This window comes from Notamacropus eugenii, chromosome 5, assembly GCF_028372415.1.
Source record: "Notamacropus eugenii isolate mMacEug1 chromosome 5, mMacEug1.pri_v2, whole genome shotgun sequence".
Classification (NCBI taxonomy): domain Eukaryota; kingdom Metazoa; phylum Chordata; class Mammalia; order Diprotodontia; family Macropodidae; genus Notamacropus; species Notamacropus eugenii.
Window position 1 is genome coordinate 666603 of NC_092876.1, and position 20549 is coordinate 687151.

The following is a 20549-nucleotide window of genomic DNA, read 5'->3' on the forward strand; positions in this document are numbered from 1 at the left end:
ACAACAAGACTGAATGATTAAGATCTGAGGCTCAGTCCATCCAAAGGAGAAAGAAAAAGTCTAGAATTCCTGCCTTTTTTCATCCTCCTCATTTTTTCCTTTTTCTTTTGGTTACTCTTTATTGAGGTAAAGTATCTTTTCATCACTGCCTGTATTTCCTGGGCCAGGACAATTGTCCAATCAAATCCTGAAAATTAGGAAATGGTGGAAAGTCTTTTAGAAGATCCCTGGGTTTGTGGGGATAATGTACAATGGGACCAAGGGTTTCTAGTTTCCCTCAAAAAAAGGATTAGTTTTCCCTAAAAGGCAACAAAGCTGTCTCTAGGAGTTTACTGACCCTTGTCTCCTGTGAAGTAGCTTCCTGGTGACCTAAGGGCACCTAAAGTCTTATCCACAGGGAGCTGGGATTCCTTCCACATGGTGGTTTATTGATGTCACCATACCCAGTCCCGTTGACCAGACAAGTTTCCACCTGGACATGAGGGGAGCCCTATCCAGAAAAGTGTCACTGTGTCCTTAGTAGACATCCTTGCTGTGTTAAGGTCAAGTCAACCTCCTTTCTTTAATGTTCAATGATTTGGAGGATCTCATTTTATCCCAACGTTGAGCCTGAACTATCAGTCAGCTGTTGTTAAGCATGTCCCTAACAAGAGGAGTGAAACAGATTCTGAATATCTTTGGGAAGAAAAAGGATCTCAGGAGAGTGCAGGGAATCACTGGAAAGGATGAAAAGACCAAAGCCAGGCCTCTTGGCCCGTGTCTTTTCCCCATCGCCTCTTTCTCCTCTCATCTCCTCCCTTTGTCCTCACTCACAGTGGTCCTAGTGACCTGGGCTCCTGACAAGCTGAACAACCCGACACCACCAAAGCTGTGGCCTCCAATCTGGCATAGTCACTGATGCCCAGCCTGTAGCCAACAGGAACCAGTTGTAGCTTTGATTTTTCTGTAGTGTTTATGTGTTTTATGTTGAATTTATGAAATAAAACAAGCATTTCCATAACATAGTAGAATAAAAAGATGATTGCACATGAAACTGCAGATCTATTATGTACAACGTGCTATTCCTAGTAAATATACAATAAAGTTATCATGTAATTCTCCTCCAGCCCTAGAGATGGATACCATTAGACGTGTGTGTGTGTGTTTGTGTGTGTAAAATCATTCTATAGATGCTTCTCTTTATCCATTGTCTCTCTAACTGCATATAGCTTCTTCCTTCATAGTTCCTTAATAGTTCATTTGGGAACCTATAATAGTCAAAATGACTTCACCATTCAAAGTTATTCTTAAAACAGTATTGCTGTTAGTGTATGTATACAATGTTCTCTTGGTTCCACCCATTTCGCTCCTCACTATTTCCTGCAAGTCTTTCCATGTTTTCATCATTTCTTATAGCACAGTAGTATTTTATAATCATCAGGTAACACAACTTCCTAGCCATATTCAAATGGATGGGCACCTCCATGATTTCCAGTTCTTGACCACCACAAAGAGAGCTGCTGTACAGATTTTAGAACATGTAGGTTCTTTTCCTTTTTCCCTAATCATATTTAGAAATAGACCTAGTAGTAGTATTACTGAATCAAAGGGTCTGGGCAGTTTCATAACTCTTATCAATGAATTGACTGAGTCATCGTTATTGTCTGTCATGCATATATATGCATGCATAGGCATAGGGACACGTATATACACACTCATATATACAAAAGGTGCCTAAGGGCACCGTTCTGATTCATGAAAACAAGTCTAGCTCTCAGTATTGTTAGAGTCTAAAAGATTCATACCTCTGCTTGTTAAATGCTCGTGCAGTTTATCTAAAAAGATTTGGCCAATCTGGTGACATTGGCATGGTTAACTTGACCAAAAATTAATACGTCTACATTTGCCTAATGACACATGCCCTGACCACTTCTATTGCTGTCCCATCTATAACCTAGATGAGGACATCTTAACGTTTTTGTGTGCCATCTAGTGAAGTTTTAATAAATGCCTTCCTGGAATGTTGTTATGATTTTTGAAAATTTAATAATCAAAGGGATGATTACATTTCAATTAGAAGTTAGGTGAAATAAAGATGCATTTTTTCCCTCCAAGTTCCCAGACCCCCTGAAAACTCTCATCAAATTCCTTAGGGGTCAGTGTACCTCAGGTGAAAAACCCCTCATGTAGATAAATATAACTTCTACATTGAAGCTGAACCCCCATTCTCATTGGGAAGATTTCTCTTGGTATCCCAGAATAGTTTCTCTGAATGTCCGTGGCTGACCTAACCTGGACTTCATAAGCCTTATCTAAACATAACCTTGCATTGATAACTAATATTCCATGTGCGTACATTTTATTCCCCAGTGACCCAGAGAGCTGATGAAGGACCCTGTATTTCCAGAATCTTCATTCAATAACTTATTATCTATTGTTGTTCTACTGAATAATTAAGTTTTTCATAATTATGAAGCAGATTTTACTTTCACAGAAAAATCCTAGAGATCAGAGGAATGGATTTGGGGATTGGAGCCAGGCAGGCCAACAGCACTGACTGAGTCTCCTATGGACTAGGCGCTGTCCTAAGCAGCTGGACCCGAGGGCCTCGGAGGCCCCTTCAGACTCTAGACTGATGAGCCTGGGCAGTCCCCAAGCTCACCAGGAGGTCTGAAGGCTACAGGTGCTGGTTTGTCAGAGGACGGCACCCCCCCTCGCCTCTTCACACTCCTCATTTCAGAAGGGAGGCTGCTGTCATTCTCAATCCTGTAGTACCACGAATGTCCACTGGGTGGCAGGAGGGTCCCTGTTTAGGAGATAAATGGCTGACCACAGTAGGAGGAATTCTTAGGGTTCTGAAAGTCATCATTTCAATGAGGATCATGATGACTGAATGGCTGGAATGGCCAGAATCGTGGGAATTAGCCCTTGAGAGCAGTAATAACAGCATTGTTTCCATATTTCTATATATATTCCTATATGTAATAAGTACATATTTCTGTAACAAGCTTTGCAAAGCTTTTTGTGAATATGATTTCATGTGACCTTCACATCCACCCTGGGAGGGAGGTGCTGTTACAACCCTCCTCTTACAGATAAGGAAACCTAAGGGGAGACATTAAATGACCTGCTCAGGATCACAAAGGTGTCTAAGATGGGATGTGAACTCAGGTATTTCTCACTCTAAATCTGAGGCTCCCCTGACTGAGCCACCCCACCACTTTGCCATTTAGACCCACTTTCTGCTGCAAATGAGGAACATGAGCCCCAATTTCATCTCACGTGGATGCCTTTGAAAATGAACTCCATCTGCAGGCTTAATATTCCCCTAACTTTGGACAGGGATGGGGGGAGGGGAGGGTTGGTTTCAGACATATCACTGAAGGTCAGGGGCTTCAATCACAGGTGCTGGCAGCACATGGCTGGGACACACAGGGGCATCCCCTCTACCCTCCCATCTTGCTCATGCCTTTGATGGAAGATTCCGGAGATATTTAGATATTTCAGGGGAGATCCCTGCTATAAACAGGGCATTTGGGAGAAGGAGAGCTGCAAAGCGAGGCAGCCATTACAGAAGGAAACTTTCAGAGGCAGACCTCCACAGGTCTATCCTTGGAAGGCTTCACCCAGGGCTGCTGCCAGGATCAGGAGGCCCCATGGTGGAGTGGAAGATCCGAGGTCAAGTTCTGGGTCTGGCTTTCATTGGGTGTGAGGCTCTGGGCACCTCACTGAGCCACTCTGTACCTTAGTTTCTTCACCATGATGAGAATAACATTTGCATTGTCAGTGATATTAAGACTAGTAAGAAGCCAAATCTCTTCCTTTGAATCTATGAGCTACAGGGAGACTGTTAGGAAAGGAAGAAGGCAAAGGCAAGGTCCTTACAGGGCAAGCTAAGGTTTGGGATGAGAACGTCTTGGTTTCATGGACCCTGACCCCAGTACACATAAATGGGTCTCTAGAAGAAAGCTAACCCAAACAACTCTTCCCAGTGACATCCTTCCATGGTCCTATGGGTGTTGAGTGGGTAGTAGCAAAGGTCAGAGAACTCCTTGACATGAACCAACAGTAAGTGTGTGGGAAATCAGCATCACAGAATCTGAGAGTCATTTGAACTCTCAGAGATCAGCTAGTCTAAGCAGTGATGTCAAACTCAAAGAGAAATTTATTATTGTTCATTATTGTTCAGTCATGTTCAGTCATGTCCATCATTCTGTGACCCCAATTGGGGTTTTCTTGCCAAAGATACTGGAGTGATTTTCCATTTCCTTCTCCAGATCATTTTACAGATGAGGCAACTGAGGCAAACAGGGTGAAATGACTTGCCCAGGGTTACACAACTTGTAAGTATCTGGAGCCAAATCTGAACACAGGAAGATGAATTTTCCTGACTCCAGACCTTGCATTCCATCCACTGCACCACCTGGCTGCCAAATAGAAGTGGGAGCCATTAATCTGTGCTTAGGAATCACTGTTGGTCACCTACTGAGTGGAATCCACACTCTAACAAAGCCCATAGGATTTGGTCACTCAGTTCCTCCAAGGCAGGGGCCCCTCTGGAGCAGCCCTTCTTGCTTATGGACAACTGTAATGGTTAAGAGAAGGGATTTGGAAAGCTGGACTCTGGGGATCAAAGAGTTTGGAGAACAGTACAAGAAAAGCAACTCCATGTCTGTGAGAGATGTTTCACATTTCAGTGAATTAATTATTCATCAGAAAGAGAAAAGCAGTATTTTTCTCCTGCTCTTTATAAGCCATTGAGGAGCAGGAAGTCTTGTGAGAAGAGAGAAGACAAGTCCTTCATGCACAACCATCCACAACTAGATGACTAAGGCAAGAGGAAGCTTCTGGGCTCGGAGAGGAAAATGGTTCCAGCCCCTCAAAGTTCTTTCCTTACTTCAACCCCAGGGCTCCTAAATCATGTCTGGCCATGGTATAAGATGGCTTACACCCCAGGAGAGACATACTTATCATCACAAAATCCCTTGTCTTTCCTGGGAGATGACAAGAGGCTTAAAGAGAGGCCTTGAACTTTCTGCGGTAAAAACTATGCCCTAGCAACTCAGTGAACAGCAAATATCCCAGGAATACCCCGGTATCTGACCCGACATATTTGTAGCAAATGTTTTCTCTTAGTTATCAAGTTGGTTGGCTGGTTGGTTGTTGTCCTTCGTTCTTGAGGAGGACCAAAATGACATCATGATAAAGTGAAGTTCCAGTATGTCCTACTGTGGCTGCTCAGACCAATACAAGCTCGGAATGCTCTACCGCAGGTTTGGCAGATAGTCTGTGTGAATGTTTGGGGTGGATACTCCAAATTTGTGCATCCTATGCTTACTTCATGCTGTCTCAATTCTGCTTTGCTCATACAGCACAGCACCCTTTCTGATGTGGGCACACTATGCTGAGTGGTCCTGTGCCAGTGTCTCCCATGTTGCACAGTCAAATCCAAAGTTCTTGAGAGAGACCTTAGAAGTTTCCTTGTATCACTTCTTGTGACCACCATGTGATTGCCTGCCCCATGCAAGTTCCCCATAAAATAGTCTTTTTGGCAAGCGTACATTTTGCATTCAAATAATATGGCCAGCTCATTGGAGTTGCGCTCTCTGAAGCATAGTTTGAGTGCTTGGCAGTTCATCTTGAGCAAGGATTTCAGTGTCTGGTACTTTATCATACCAGGTAATCCTCAGAATCTTCCTAAGACAGTTCAAATGGATGCAATTCAGTTTCTTGGCATGGAACTGGTAGAATGTCCATGCTTCACAAGGATACATAATAATGAGGTCAGCACAGTAGCTCTGTAGACCTTCATTTTGGTGGTGAGTCTAATACCTCTTCTCTCCCAAACTTTTCTTTGGAGCCTCCCAAACACTGAGCTAGCTCTGGCAAGACATGCATCAACATCATTATCAATGTGTACATCCCTGGAAAGTACACTACCAAGGTAAGTGAACTTATCCACAGCATTCAAAACTTCTCCATTTGTTGTAACCAATGGTTCCATGTATGGATGGTATGGTGGTGGCTGGTGGAGCACCTGTGTTTTCTTGGTGTTAACTATTAGCACAGGCAGCAGAGAACTGATCCATACTTTGTTGCATCTCAGTTTCAGAGGCTGCATTGAGTGCACAATCATCTGCAAATAGAAAATCATGCACCAGCACTCCCTCCACTTTGGTCTTGGCTTGTAACCTTTTCAAATTGAAGAACTTACCATCAGTATGATAGCTGACCTTGATGCCATGTTCATCCTCATTGAAAACATTTGACAATATGGCTGAAAATATCATGCTACAAAACATGGGAGCAAACACACAGCCCTGTTTCACTCCATTGGTGACTGGGAAGGCATGAGAACTTTGTCCACTATCCAAAACCCAGACAAACATATCATCATGAAATTGACATACAATACTGATGAACTTCTCCAGACAGCCAAATTTTGTCATAATTTTCCATAAGCCCTCACGACTAGCAGTGTTAATGGCCCTGGTCAGATCTACAAACATTGTGTGCAGACCTCTGTTCTGCTCCTGGCATTTCTCCTAGAGTTATCGGGCAGCAAACACCATATTGACTATTTCTCAGCCCTTTCTGAAGCCACACTGGCTCTCAGGTATATGACCATCTTCCAGGTGAAGAATCAGCCTATTACGGAGGACGCTAGCAAGAATTTTGCCAGCAACGACTAAGAGTGAAACCCCCCTGTGATTGTCACAGGATGATCTATTCCCTTTACCTTTATAGATATGGACAATGGAGTCATCCTTGAACTCCTGGAGGATAACCTCCTCTTGCCATATAACCTAGAAAATTTCAGTCCACTTTTATATGAGCAATGGTCCCCTAACTTGTAAATCTCATCTGGAAAAAGAATTAGCACCAAGTGCTTTGGCACATGAAAGGAACCTAATGAGCCTCAGAACTTCTTTTTCTGTTGGAAGGTCAGCTAAGGAGGGATTGACTTCAATCTGAGGTAAATGGTCAATGGCCTCAGCATTGATTGATGATGGTCTGTTGAGAACACTATGGAAGTGTTCAACCCATTTGTCTAGGATCATGTCCTTATCACTAATCAATGTGGCTCCATCAGCACTGAGTAGTGGTGATGCACCACAGGTTTTTGGTCTATAAATAACTTTCAGGGAATCATAAAAGTGTTTTGGATTGTTACTATCAGCCTAAAACTGAATTTCATCTACCTTCTTGCTGAGCCAGGAATCCTGCATCTCTCTAAGATTTACCTGTATTTTGCTTTTGATGGAATTAAATGCTGTCTTCTTAGAAGTGGATGAACTATCCCACTGGTATATCCTGTGTAGTTCTCGTTTTTTGTTTAGCAGCTTCTGAATTTCCCCATCATTTTCACCAAACCTGTCTTGGTGTTTGTGAGTGTTCTGACTCAGACACATTAAATAAATCTCCCAATGAATGACTAAGAGAACATTGTCTAAGTGAATTTTTTCTCACCCAAACCTGCTCTCCCAAATCTGACCTCAACAGAAAATGGTGCTGAATTCCAGAAGTCCAATTATTAATTGGACTCTGATGACTTGTCCTAGCCACCAGGATAAGAGGTAACTGCCTTTTTCTTTGTTCTTTTCCCCAGGCCTTTCTGCTCCTACTGTCTCCCTGGCTGTGGCCCCTGGAGTGCTGACACTGCCAGTGGCATCTAAAGCTCCTCTGACTTCTGGGTGGTCAGTTAGACTGTTGACCCTCCTATAAGGGAATGCCTTTGTGCTTAGTTGGTCATGTTTTTTTTCTCCCATCTGAGATGCTAAGACAAGGGGCAGTGGCTTCTAGGAGACTGCTAGAATGGAAAATTGGGGTTAGCTGTAGGAGATCTTAAGGAAAGTTCCTAGTATTCCATTGTAACACAGTCTGTTCTCAATATAATCTAGGAAACTAATTTGCAAAGGGGATTTCTAAACAAGACAAGCTTAGTAAGAAATTTGGTCTCCAAAACTTAAAGAAAAGACACCCTGCTCTGCTTGATCAGACTTTTACTTTGTGTTGTTCCTTCCCCTCCCCTGTGGGATGTTGGGGAAGGCAGGTAGGTGGGCCTCTATGCCTGGTTTTCTTTGGGGGACCCTGCTTACTCAAATCACCTTTGGCTTAAGGAGAGAATAACATGCATACTCAATTTGGTATGAAAATCTATCTTACACTACAGGAAAGTATATGAGAAGGGGATAAGTGGGGTGGGGAATATGATAGAAGGGAGGGCAAATGGGAGGAGGGAGTAATTAGAAGTAAACACTTTTGGGGACGACAAGGTCAAAAGAGAGAATAGAATAAATGGGGAGCAGGATAGGATGGAGGGGAATGTAGTTAGTCTTTTACAACATGACTATTATGGAGGTCTTTTGCATAACTACACATATATAGCCTATATTGAATTGGTTGCCTTCTCAGTGGGGATGGGTGAGGAGGAAGAGAGAGAAGTTGGAGCTCAAAGTTTTAGGAACAAATGTTGAGAAAAGAAATGTTTCCTATCTGACTATTTCTGAGTCTGACTATGAGGTGGAATTGATATTTCATGGTTGGAAAACTGTGATGCTTTATCTAATCATGTCCCTTGCTTTTCCTTTTCATGGCAAATTTCTGTAATCAAAGCAAGTGGTCAGTGAAAGATGTGAGTATAATGCAAGTATGTGAAATCTTACTGTTTTCAGTCTGAATGTGTAGTCATCCCATATCCCAAACAATTGAGTAAATTCATACTCCTGCAGTCATGTGAAAAATTAAGCTCCTGGAATAGAATATTCTTTCAGAATGTTATGAAAGTGGTTAAACAAAGGGAAAAAAGTTTGTGAAATAAAGGTACAAACACAATGTTAAATCATTATCCCACAGACCAAATGGGATACATCTGAGCTACTATAATAAAGTGTGTTTAAGACTGAGTTAGTCAGCCTAAAATTATATCCCTTTTTACATCTTAAACAACTTAGTAAATGAGTATTTGGCCAAGTCATCTGCCTGCTGCTAGATATATGTCCATATGGAATAAGATCCTTAAATGTTTCAAAATGAATAATCTTGAATAAGAATAAGTGGGTATTAGTATAACTGATTGAGGGACCTAGCTGATCTTCTATTTATTACTGAAGATAAATCAGAAACATTCTCATTTTGGGGAAAAGAATTTCAGTGCAATCAATTTCCTCAGAGGGAGGTAATATATGGAATATTTTTGCATTAATGAAAAATCAATTTCATTTAAAATTTATTACTATTGTAGACATAATGCCCATTTACACTGTGTGTCCTGTGACACAAACATATTTTATTGCAAACAACTTATGACAATCACTGTTTTGGAATTAACTTTAGGGTTAGGGGTATCCTCCCAAGTCTTTTATGATAACTGGAGTAGAAGTCAACCTTCTATAAGTAAATTCATTTGTGTAACTATTGAACATAAGGGTAGAAAGCTTCTAAATGCAGAAGTGCTGTTACAGATATTGAAATGTAAAGAGTTAGCTCCTCAGTAGCATCTCGTCCTCCTAAAGGAATTGGAATCAGAGTGGAAACTTTTGAGAAGTTAGCAAGATCAGATAATCCTGTATGTCAAAAGCTAATTATAGCACCATGGGACTCTTGGTTTCTTTCTTCGATTTCTTCTTTTCTGACATCACTTTTGATAATGCTTAATATAAAATTTTGGAGTAATCTCTTTTTTCTCTCTGAAGCAAACTCAGAGAATGCCTCTTCCTATGTCAGCAAAAGCCAGCCAAGGCTGACTCTACATTCCTTAAGGAGACCTTTAACCTAGGTCATAATTTCTATTGAACTTTGTTTACCCTTTCCTATGTCAGTTATCTGTTTAGGGCAGGAAGCCTGCCACTTACTAGTGGTGGGATTTCCTTCTTTATCACCGAGACATATGTTTACCCAGCTGGAATCCCAAGGCCTGACCAACATTGCTTTGTTAATTGTCCTGTCTTACTGAATTTATGATTTGCTCAATTAGGAGAGTTCCTTTCTCATGGCAAAATGTATATAAGCCAGAAGATTTCCACACTGGGTAGCCAGAAGATTTCCACACTGGGTAGCCAGAACATTTCTGGCTCCATAATGCATTATGTTACCGTTGTCTTTAATAGGGAATTGATCAATTAATTAATTAAATCATAAAATGTATGCATTTAGCCTGTTGCCTTTCTTTTTAAGTTTTCAGGTCAACAGTTATGGCGCCCAAACGTGGATTGGAACTGTGGAACCGAATGGACATTTCCTCATCTCGCCAACGCCAGGACTCCAGCGCCAATAGGAACCGCTTTTCCTAGAGTCCTGGGCCTTGACTGGGTCGGGGTAAGTCCTTCCATTCTCAGCTTCCAAAGGACTCAAAAATTCCCTTTAAAGATAACCGCAGGACAGAGACCACTCTGTGTGAAAACGCCTCTGTATTAATTAGGTCTCCTCTGAAGATCAATCTAGGGAAATCAGCTAGCTATGGGTCAGTCAAAAACTAGAAGTAGAAATCCGGCTGACAAGACCCCTGCTTCTTGTGTGTCAAGCCGTTACCAACCTGATGATCACAGGTATTACTAGCACTAGTGTTAATCAATTAAAGACAGCCCTAAATTATGTTGGCCACCACAGGGCTCTTTTGGACCGGTCAAAGTTACTTTATCTTACAACCAAATTAAGAAAGGCCAACAAAACAACTAGCCAGCAGCGAGAACGTTTCATCCTGGGCTTGCAGACTTGGCTGAATGAGAACAAAAGACAGGTAGCCTCTTCCCTCTAGGGCTGGGAGCTGCTTCATCACCTAGCCGTGTCCTGGCAAAAATCCTTTCTTCTTCAAGGGCTCCAGTCTGTCCTTCCCTTCACTCCCTCTGTCCTATTCCTCATCCCTTTCCTTCCTCCCCCTCCCCTTGAATCTGATCTGGGGAAACTGACGGCACCTAGATGCGATCTTTCCCCCTCGCCTTCCCCTACCTTAGACCTGAGGAAGGCAGCCTCTGTTCAAGCCTCTGTTGCCTCCCTCCTCCCCATTTCCCCTCCCCGCTTTCCCGTAAGGGCTCTGGTCCTGAAGAGGACAGTTACAATCCATCTAAGAACTAGAGGCCTGAACCTATTCCCATGGGGCCTGTTCCTTTAAGACAGTCAGAAACTTTGGGACACCAAGGCTCCCCACCCCTCCAACGACTGCAGGGGTGTTCTGAGCAAAGGCTGCAGGATTCCCCTTTATTATCAGACCTTGGATTCTTGCAGCATCCTTTCCTCAGAATGATAATAGCCAATTCATGATGGGGATTTCTAGCAAGCTTCTAACTGCCTTCTCTCTCTGGGTTGTTTTTTGTGAGCTACGTTTGTATTTGTCCTGTTGTCAGTTTGTCTGTTGGTGTATGTCCCTGTCTGTATCATGTGTGCTGTGAATGAGTGTGTTATCTTGTAAGATTTAAATGCAAGCAGCCAGACTTCAGCAGCTGCAGCTAGGGAAATAAACAAAACTTTGAGACTTTTCCTTGTCATTCTGGTCTGGCCAACCTGGAATTACAATGGAAAGTTAGATCATCTTAGGTAAAATCATTTTAGCAGATTTGTATGCTGTGAAATTAATCATAAACATTTGAGGAACTGATCATTTGAAAAAAAAACTCCTAAGATTGTGAGTAGCCCACCTTTCTAGGTAAAGCATTCTGCCCACCCTGTCCCAGCAATCGCATGTCGCCTTAGGGGCTCAGTAAATTCTGCCCCTGTGGGGGGTTGGGGGAGATGGATGAATCAGGCCTGTAGCGAGCATTCTCTACACTCTGCCTGCGAAAACCACCGCTGAGACATCAGTTTCTCTGCTCTTGGTAAGCTTCACTTCTTTGTTCTAGTTGCAAAAAAGTATTTTATCTCTGTTTGACCCATTTTCTGATTTGTAAAAACAATTATGCTTGTTTGTTATGGGATCAAAAATGATAAAATGATTGTAAAATGCTTAACGTAATGACTGGTAGATGTTACATACAACATTATTATCTCTCAAATGTAATTGTTACCTTTGAAGTGGTTTTAATTGCTAGAAGTAATAAGATCAATAATTTCTGGAAATGCAAATTATACCATCTGCAGTTATTGTTGTGTTAAAACTATTTCTAGGACTGTATTTTTGAATTTTTCTTAGATTGTGAAAATTGAGTGACCACTGTAATCTAGAAATAGTGCTAGACAAAGCAATTTTTAATTTGAATTTTGTAAAAGATGTTGGGAAAATTGTGTAACACCAGTTATGTTACCTTATCAGTCCTGCTAACCTTGTCTTATAATGTTTTGTAATTGTCATTTAGAAAATCAGGTATTTTCACCTTTATCTGTTGAAAAAAAAAAGTTAAAGCTTAACAATTTGGCTATCTTCTATGAAGTTGAAGGATTGTTAACTAAATTATTTGGGATTACTGTTTTAATACTGAAATCTAAAATTGTTAAGTGATCCTGTGTATGGAAAGGAGGGAATGGAGTGAAAACTTTATTTCAATTCCTTCTGTTCATTCAGAACAGTCCTCTCATTCCTGTGGGTAAGATCATCAGTCCTAGTAAAGGAATTTGGTTGATTAATGCAAATTCTAAACAATGAATATTACTTGTGCAGAAGTTATAATAGAGAGAATTTTTAATAATTGGCTTTTACATCAGGACAAGTTTTAAATCTGAGAAGGAAAGATGATAAATGGAATCCCTTACATGTGTGTGTGTCCTGGTAAATCTTTATTGTTTATTGTAACTCCAAGAGAGTGGAAATAACTGTTATCTGATTCTAAGCTGGGATTAGTGAGATTTGCTGTTTAAGGTAAAAGGCATTTGGGACCATAACTATTTTTTGGTTTTGAGTTTGAATTTGGGTATAGTTGTCTGCATTAAATCAGTATCTGAGACACATGCCACAAGGAATATTTCTCATCTGACTAAACACCGAGGGGACAATTCTAGACTCAATCTAGGATGGGATCGCCCTGGCTCAGTTTCCCTATTCCTGAATCTGGCTGTGAAACAGATACTGCATGATTGGAGAATTTCACTCTTATCTGAAATCAAACAGAGTAAAGGATGTTTTATCCTGTCATATTTTATATGTCACATGTCCCTGCTTTTTCCTTCTATAGAAAATTTCTGTGGTCAATAACACGTGACCAGCAAAATATGTGAGCCTTTTGTATAACCTTACTGGAAAATCTAATATTATTTTTATCTGAAATTAGAACATATGCAGAAATTTATGTAAACTACTTAAGACTCACCTTAAGATGTTCCCATTGTTTAAAAGGATTTTAAAAGCAACAGTGTTTTTCTGTGAGTCAGTCTCTTACATCTAAGAATACTGCAGTAATTAAGAATTCAGTTTGTTATAATACTTTGGAAATTCATATTACTTAAGAACATTTTTGTAACAACTCAGCTTTAATGAATTCCAGTTTTAAAGGTTTATTTTTGCTTAAGAAAAAAAAAAGAGAAAGATATCAAGCACTTTAAAAGTTTCCAACTAGTTTTCTTCATAGGAGTTTAGTGAACATTAGAGTAAATTTTAAACTGTTTTTAAAGAAGGGAAATACTTTTAGAAGAAATGTTTTGAAAAATCATGTGTGGTTCTTAGAAGGCCTACTAAAGCTTCAAAATAATATACTGTTAAATTAAGCTGTTTTGATCTGAATATGTAGTCATTCTATGGCCTAAGTCAGAGTTAAAGTTTGCGTTTGAATTTATTATGTAAAAGATTTAATTCCTGAAGTATCTCATTCTTCCAGAGTGAGTATAATTAGGGAAGAATAACAACTTGAGAAACAAAGACATAATTCCATCAAACTATAAATTTAGTCATTAACCTCTTTGTTTTGTTTAAGCTGGAATCAGTTTTCAGTACAGTTATGCTAGTAAAAAGTAATAACTTATGAGCTATCTTGTCTTATGGTTAAAATGTAAAAGCAAGTGGAAGAATAGGATTGGGAGATTTGGAAAGACAAATTAAGTTCTGATTGAAACTATGAAAGGTAGATAAGATTTGGGAATAAATATGGGTTTTCCAAACCCCTCTTGCTCCTAGATAGTTGTTCTGGATACTTTTGTGTCAGTTTCAGATGGTTTAAAATGTGAGGAAGTATTTTATCTGAGGGATACCAGCCAATATTGATTTGCTATATAAGATTGGGACTGCAATTTACTATTGTTTGAAGCTCTGATTACAGGAATACTTGTCTAAGTTATCACAAAGCCAATTGACATGTGCTGCAGGCTAATGGTGGATGCTTGGAAAGGTTTTGAAGACGACCTTGGACACGGCCTAGGTAGGATCTTCCTAACTTTATTTTCCAAATGTGCTATTTCCTTTCTGAAAAAGGAAATTCCCCACCTGATCGCCTCTAAGCCCTGCTTTCAGCACCTGGTAACCACATGATTACATGTCAGATAATGGCTTATTCCTGGAATCAACCAGAACTAAGGAGATCCTTTCCTCCTGTTAACATTGTCCCTCTTTTCTTTTATAGCAAATCTTTGTAATTAAGCAGTTCTGTAAGTACAATACTAATTCAATAAATGGAAATTGGAACATCTCTGAGTTATTATAATGGGGTGCAGGAATGAATAGCTTACAACTTTAACCTGTATTCCTGGCCAAATAAATAAATATAATACAGAGATAATATCGAGGAAATGATTAGATCAGGTAATAAGACAAAGATGTAATGTGATAGATGTCTAATTAAATAGAGTAGCAAATTTTGAGGAAAAACAACAGGATCAGCCTGATTCCTCTAAGAATCATATGCAAATGGATATGATTGACTTCTAAAATTTGTCATGCTTTTGATAATAAGATCTCAAATTTGGATTTTTGCATAAAATTTGTATAGGATAGTAGTAAAAGTAAATGAAATTATATCTTCTCCATTAAAATATCTGTCCAATAAGTTAAAAGGCAGATGAGTTCATTTTATAGTTGAACTCTCACATTTTAAAAGATTCTTATTCCAGGTACAAGATTTAGGTAAAGATAGAAACAGTAAATAATGTGAACTGAAATTTTATGAAATTTCAAAAATGGAGAACAAATTTTAAGTAACTGTACTAATTTATAATGTCAGAAGTATCTGGGAACTTCTAGATTTGAACTAGAAAGGCAGAATTTTCTTTTTGAACTATTCCAAGAATAAAACCTGTTGTTAAAGAAAGGATATCTAGGTATCAGATAACTACATGAGAAATCTGGGATTCAAAGTTTTGTTTAAATGAAATTAAGAATGGATTACTGGGATACAAGGAACTTAATGTTAATTAACATTGAAATAATAATTGCATTGATTTGTGTGGTTCATGTTTAATTTTCTTGTTTATGTTGGTGACAGGTAAATCTCCCTTTCAAAACTAGTCTATTGTGAGCCATCTAAGTTTTAATCTGTACCTGACAATGTAAAAATGCAATTTGTGAACTGTAAAAAAACTTCATTGTGCTGTTTGAACCTAGCCCTGCATGGCTGGGAAACTGAACTATTGCTGAGTGTCTTTAGCCATGTTAACTATGTTGTATTGTTTCATTTCAATTATCAAATCATGTTTTCTGGGAGACCCTGTCAAGTTTTCCGTATAGACTCTTGGATCCATCTGTCACCTCCATTGTTCCTGCTCCTGAGTGGATCATGCCCTCCAATTTTGAAGAGGCCTGAAGAAGATGCCATCAGACATAGACAACTTTCCCAAGAGCCTGGACCAGACTTGCATGAAGAGTAAACTCTCACACTGCTGGTTATTTAGAGGTTTTTTTCATATCTTTGTTGGTCTACAGGCAAAGCCTTCGGCTTGCCTTTGACCAAAAGGAGGGAATGATAATGTTTAATATAAAATTTTGGAGTAATCTCTTTGTTCTCTCTGAAGCAAACTCAGAGGGTGCCTCTTCCTATGTCAGCAAAAGCCAGCCAAGGCCAACTCTACACTCCTTAGGAGACCTTTAACCTAGGTCATAATTTCTATTGAACTTTGTTTACCCTTTCCTATGTCAATTATCTGTTTAAAGGAGGAAGCCTACCACTTACTAGTGGTGGGGTTTCTTTCCTTATCACCGAGACATATGCTTACCCAGCTGGAATCCCAAGGCCTGACCAACATTACTTTGTTAATTGTCTTGTCTTACTAAATTTATGATTTGTTCAACTAGGAGAGTTCCTTTCTCACGGCAAAATGTATATAAGCCAGAAGATTTCTGCACTGGGTAGCCAGAACATTTCTGGCTCCATAATGCATTATGTTACCGTTGTCTTTAATAGGGAATTGATCAATTAATTAATTAAATCATAAAATGTATGCATTTAGCCTGTTGCCTTTCTTTTTAAGTTTTCAGGTCAACACTTTTAATGCTCCTTCTATTTAGGTCCTGCATATTGAACTAGCTTGTCAGATGTGTGTCTCCTACACTATTGGCTATCCACCTGCAGATGGTCATGCAACAAGGACACCTGTTCCACCCTTTCCTCATCCCCCGGATGTTGTTTCAATCTCATTTTACTCCCCTCTCTATCCTCACTCAAGCAGGGACAGCTCCTTTGTCCCTCTCCCAAAAGCATTTGAGTGAGTGGTAAGACAGACAGGAGGGCTGAGGGAGAAGAAGCACACAGGATGCAGGATGTAGTCTGCCTCGCCTGAGAAGTGATCAAAGAAGATGATGCATTGAAGCCCCTCACCATGGGGACTTGCCTTTCCAGCTGTGTGTGGTTCTGTGTGCTCTCCAGCTGTGCTGTGTTCCGGGTCCCATCTTGAACCACTTCTACAGTTCCTTGCCCACCAATTCCTGATTCCCACCCTGTGCCCAGGAATAGGACTGCTTAACCAGGACTGAGAGTCTAATGCCTTACTTCAAATAGGGAACTCTGTCTGGCAGGGCAGAGTACATGATTACTGGCTGTCACCACCATCCCCAGGATGCAAGCCTAAGCTCCATAGTTCTTCCCTATCCCCCCAAACCCTACATGGAATTTATCCTTTGAACACTTCAAGGATACTACAGGCAACATCTTGGATGCCAGACATCCACTCCAGCCTGATATCTCCCACTACCTCCTCCTGGGTGTGTGGTTCCTCTCCCTTCTTTCCCCCATTCTGACCCTGTTATTAATCATTATATTCGCTCATATTGAGTTGTGTTCATCTTTCGTTTTGGAAGAAGATCATCACATCAGAGAAATGATGACATGACTTGCAGTTGACTTTGATTTGAGTGAGGGAGGCTTTGCAAACTCACCATTCTCACTTTCTCCTCCTGAAGCATCTGGATCCAGTGACCAGATATTCATCAGGATGACTGGAAATGGCCCAGGATGCAATGCGAGACCTTGGCCTTTTTAGGCTAAGGCCTTTACAGGTACATACTTAGAGGAAGGTAACGTCCATTTACATATTGAGTACCTGCTTGTTTAACATCCTGGTTCCCTTTATGTCATCTTACCTACAGAAATTCCACTTTCTGCCCTTAAGGTACCAACTCCTGCCCTTGGTGTCATCCATTGGTTTACCTGTCTCCATCCTGGGACTCACTGGGTCCCACATTCTGCATCCGCATTCTGACCACCCCCTCCTCAACCTACTCTCAGCCCATGGAATGGACTTGTTGAGGTCAGGGAACCATATGCTGAGGTTTGGGGTGCTCTGGACACCCCTGGTCTTGCCTGAATGAATTCAACCTAAGCCTTCTTTTAGCCAAAGAAAATCAAAGTTTATTAAAGATCTGCCATATTGGGTTGACTTTTAAGAAGCCCAACCATTTGTGATGCTTGTGTTAACAAACGGGCCAGATTGAATCTGAGCTAAATTTAATCTGAGTGCCTTCATGGAGACAAGAAGGATCTTATATACAGAAAGACTGTGGGAGGGATCTGGGGGTGATCTAATAGTCTGGGGTGATGGGAGGAGGGGTTTAGTTTAAGGAGGGAGGGGCTTGAGGAGAAGTCTAAGCAGGATCTTAATGGGACTGGGGTGACTAGAGGTCAGAACCAGGAGAGTGGGATTTGATGTGATTAAGGGTGGGAAACAGCTGGAGGGAATTGGGAGGTAACAGACAATGGAGGGCTAGGCTAGGTTAAGGGTATTTTAATAGAATGGAGGATGGGAAGCTGTCAGAAGCAACTGGACAAATCTATAATGAAAGGCTTATTGGCCTCAGGTGAATGCCAGATGAAGTGGGACAATTCCTGAACAGTTCAAGGGGGTTCCCAGAGGCAGGATCCCATCAGACTCTGTGCCCCTGTTCAGCAGGAAGTAGCTACTGAAGACAACGACCTCTGCCCCTTGTCCAGAAAGATTTCTCCTGCCTAATGGTTGAGTGAGGAATTGATGTGGATACAAATGGTGCCCTAAGGGTTAAGCAGAATAAGTAGTTGCTTTTTCCCAGTACTTTGTGAAGCCCTGTAGCTTTTCCTGTAACTTTTGGACTTCCTAAAGTTCTTTTCCCCATGTCTTGAAATACCATAAAAGTTTTCCTTAACCTACACCAAAAGAATTACTTTTGTTTCCCTTTTCCTGTGTTCCAACTACCCTTTAACTTTTAATCTGTGTCCCCCTGCCCTGTCCTTAAACCTTTAAACCACAAAGAATTCCTTTCGTCTCCCTCATCCTATGTCATAAAATCCTTTCTTCTCCTGTCTTTAATCTTTAACCTCCATGAAAACCTCAAAAAGCCACATCATCATTCTGAAATCTCTATGTAAGCATAACTCCCCCAAGTGTTGGAGTCTCAATTAGCTTTCTTGCTTTCTAGCATCATGTAAGAAGGCTCTCAATGAATAGCTATAGATAATGTCTAAGCAAATTCTCTCACACCCAAACTGCTATCCCAAATCTCCCCAATTTTCTTTTCCTTTCTTTCTTTCTCTATTTCTTCTTTCTGTTAGAGACACGCTTGGCACTAATGAGGTATGAAAGAAAATTTATTGCAGCAAAGTTCAGAGGAATTGAACACATTGGTCAAAGTGGGCTCAACACCCCCCTCTTTTAGGAAGGAAGACCATTGAGTACACAAGTGAGATGAGCTATATACAGTTAACTCAAACCAAACCCTCCCATCAGGGATGGATTGGTCTGTTCCCCTTTAGATCACCACCTTCTTTACACACCCATTACATACCTGCTTAATATGTTCCCCCCTTTCTCTAACATATGAAATGTGCCTTCCCTCTCTGGGTGAAGTTAATATGCAAGTAGCTTATTAAGCAAGCATGGAAGAAAAGCTTTCTCCGGTCATATATCTGAACCAGTTCAGGCCAGATCAGCCTTTATCCTGATTCTGCGGTTCTCTCAAGGCCACCGTCGGTCTCCTGATCGCATGAGTTCACCTGGAGTCTCCCAGCACTCATTATCTGACTTATTCTCAATGCCTTCATCAACTAATAATAACTTTTGTGTAAACAACTTTTGGCCATCTCTCACCCTTCCTTCCTTCCTTCCTTCCTTCCTCCCCTCCTTCCTTCCTTCTTTCCTTCCCTCCTTCCTTCCTTCCCTCCTTCCTTCCTTCCCTCCTTCCTTCCCTCCCTCCTTCCCTCCTTCCTTCCTTCATTTCTTTCTTTTTTCTCCTTCCTGCATGGGTTTTTGTTTTGTTAATGTTATACATGGGTAATCTGTTTCAAATTGCTTGCCTTCTTCAGGGACAAGGGGAAGGAAATGAAATCCAGGACATGACAGAGTCGGTGAAAAATTGTGATTACAGGCCAATGGGGAAGAAAAATGAAGTATTATTCACAAAATAAACCAAACTAACTTAAAAATCCTTATTATATTGAATGGGGGGGGTGGATGGAAAAAAAACATAAACACACAAAGAAATGACTCAGTGTCTCAGGAGCTATTTTTCCCTCTTCTCTCTTCCTTTCTCTTTTTCTTTCTTCTCCCCCCCATGGGGTTCTTTTATGTTCCTCTGTTTCTTTTGATCTGCTTTTTCGTCTGTGCTATGTGTCTAAATCCAATGGATTTATGGTCTTCAGGAAAGAGGAGAGGGAGAAGAATGGGAGGTTCCATGGGAGGAAGGAAGAGAATGACTCTGGAACCTCAGAAACGGAATGTTAAAATTATTTCTATCCGTCATTGGAAAATATAGAACATAAAATGAAGACCACAGTTGGCTGAAGAGAAAATAAAATTGGGAGGGGGGAGAAGAAATTTAGGAATTCCACATTCTCTCCTTGTTTGCAGTTCTGCTTCCCTCCTCCCAGAAGGCAAACCATAGGATACCCATTCTCTAGGAGAGGTCACGGAAAATGCATTTCCACCTTGGGCTCTGGGTCTAAAAGAAACTAAAGGAGCAAAGTAAAAGTCGGAGCAAGGGGGACCCACGATGGTTTCTGTTCGTACTCAGTTACATGTCTGTCTCTATGTGACTTGGGGTGTTTGTTAATAAAATATATGCAGGTATTTGGGGTGTTTGTTAATAAAATATATGCAGGTATTTTCAAACTGGGTGACTTCAAAAGACCAGCCTGCAATATTCTCTTTGTGTCTAGCTCTATGTCTCTGCCTCCATCTCTGTGTGACTGGTGTCTGTCTCTGTCTGTCTGTCTTTGCCTCCATCTGGGTCTCCATCTCTGTGTGACTGGTGTCTGTCT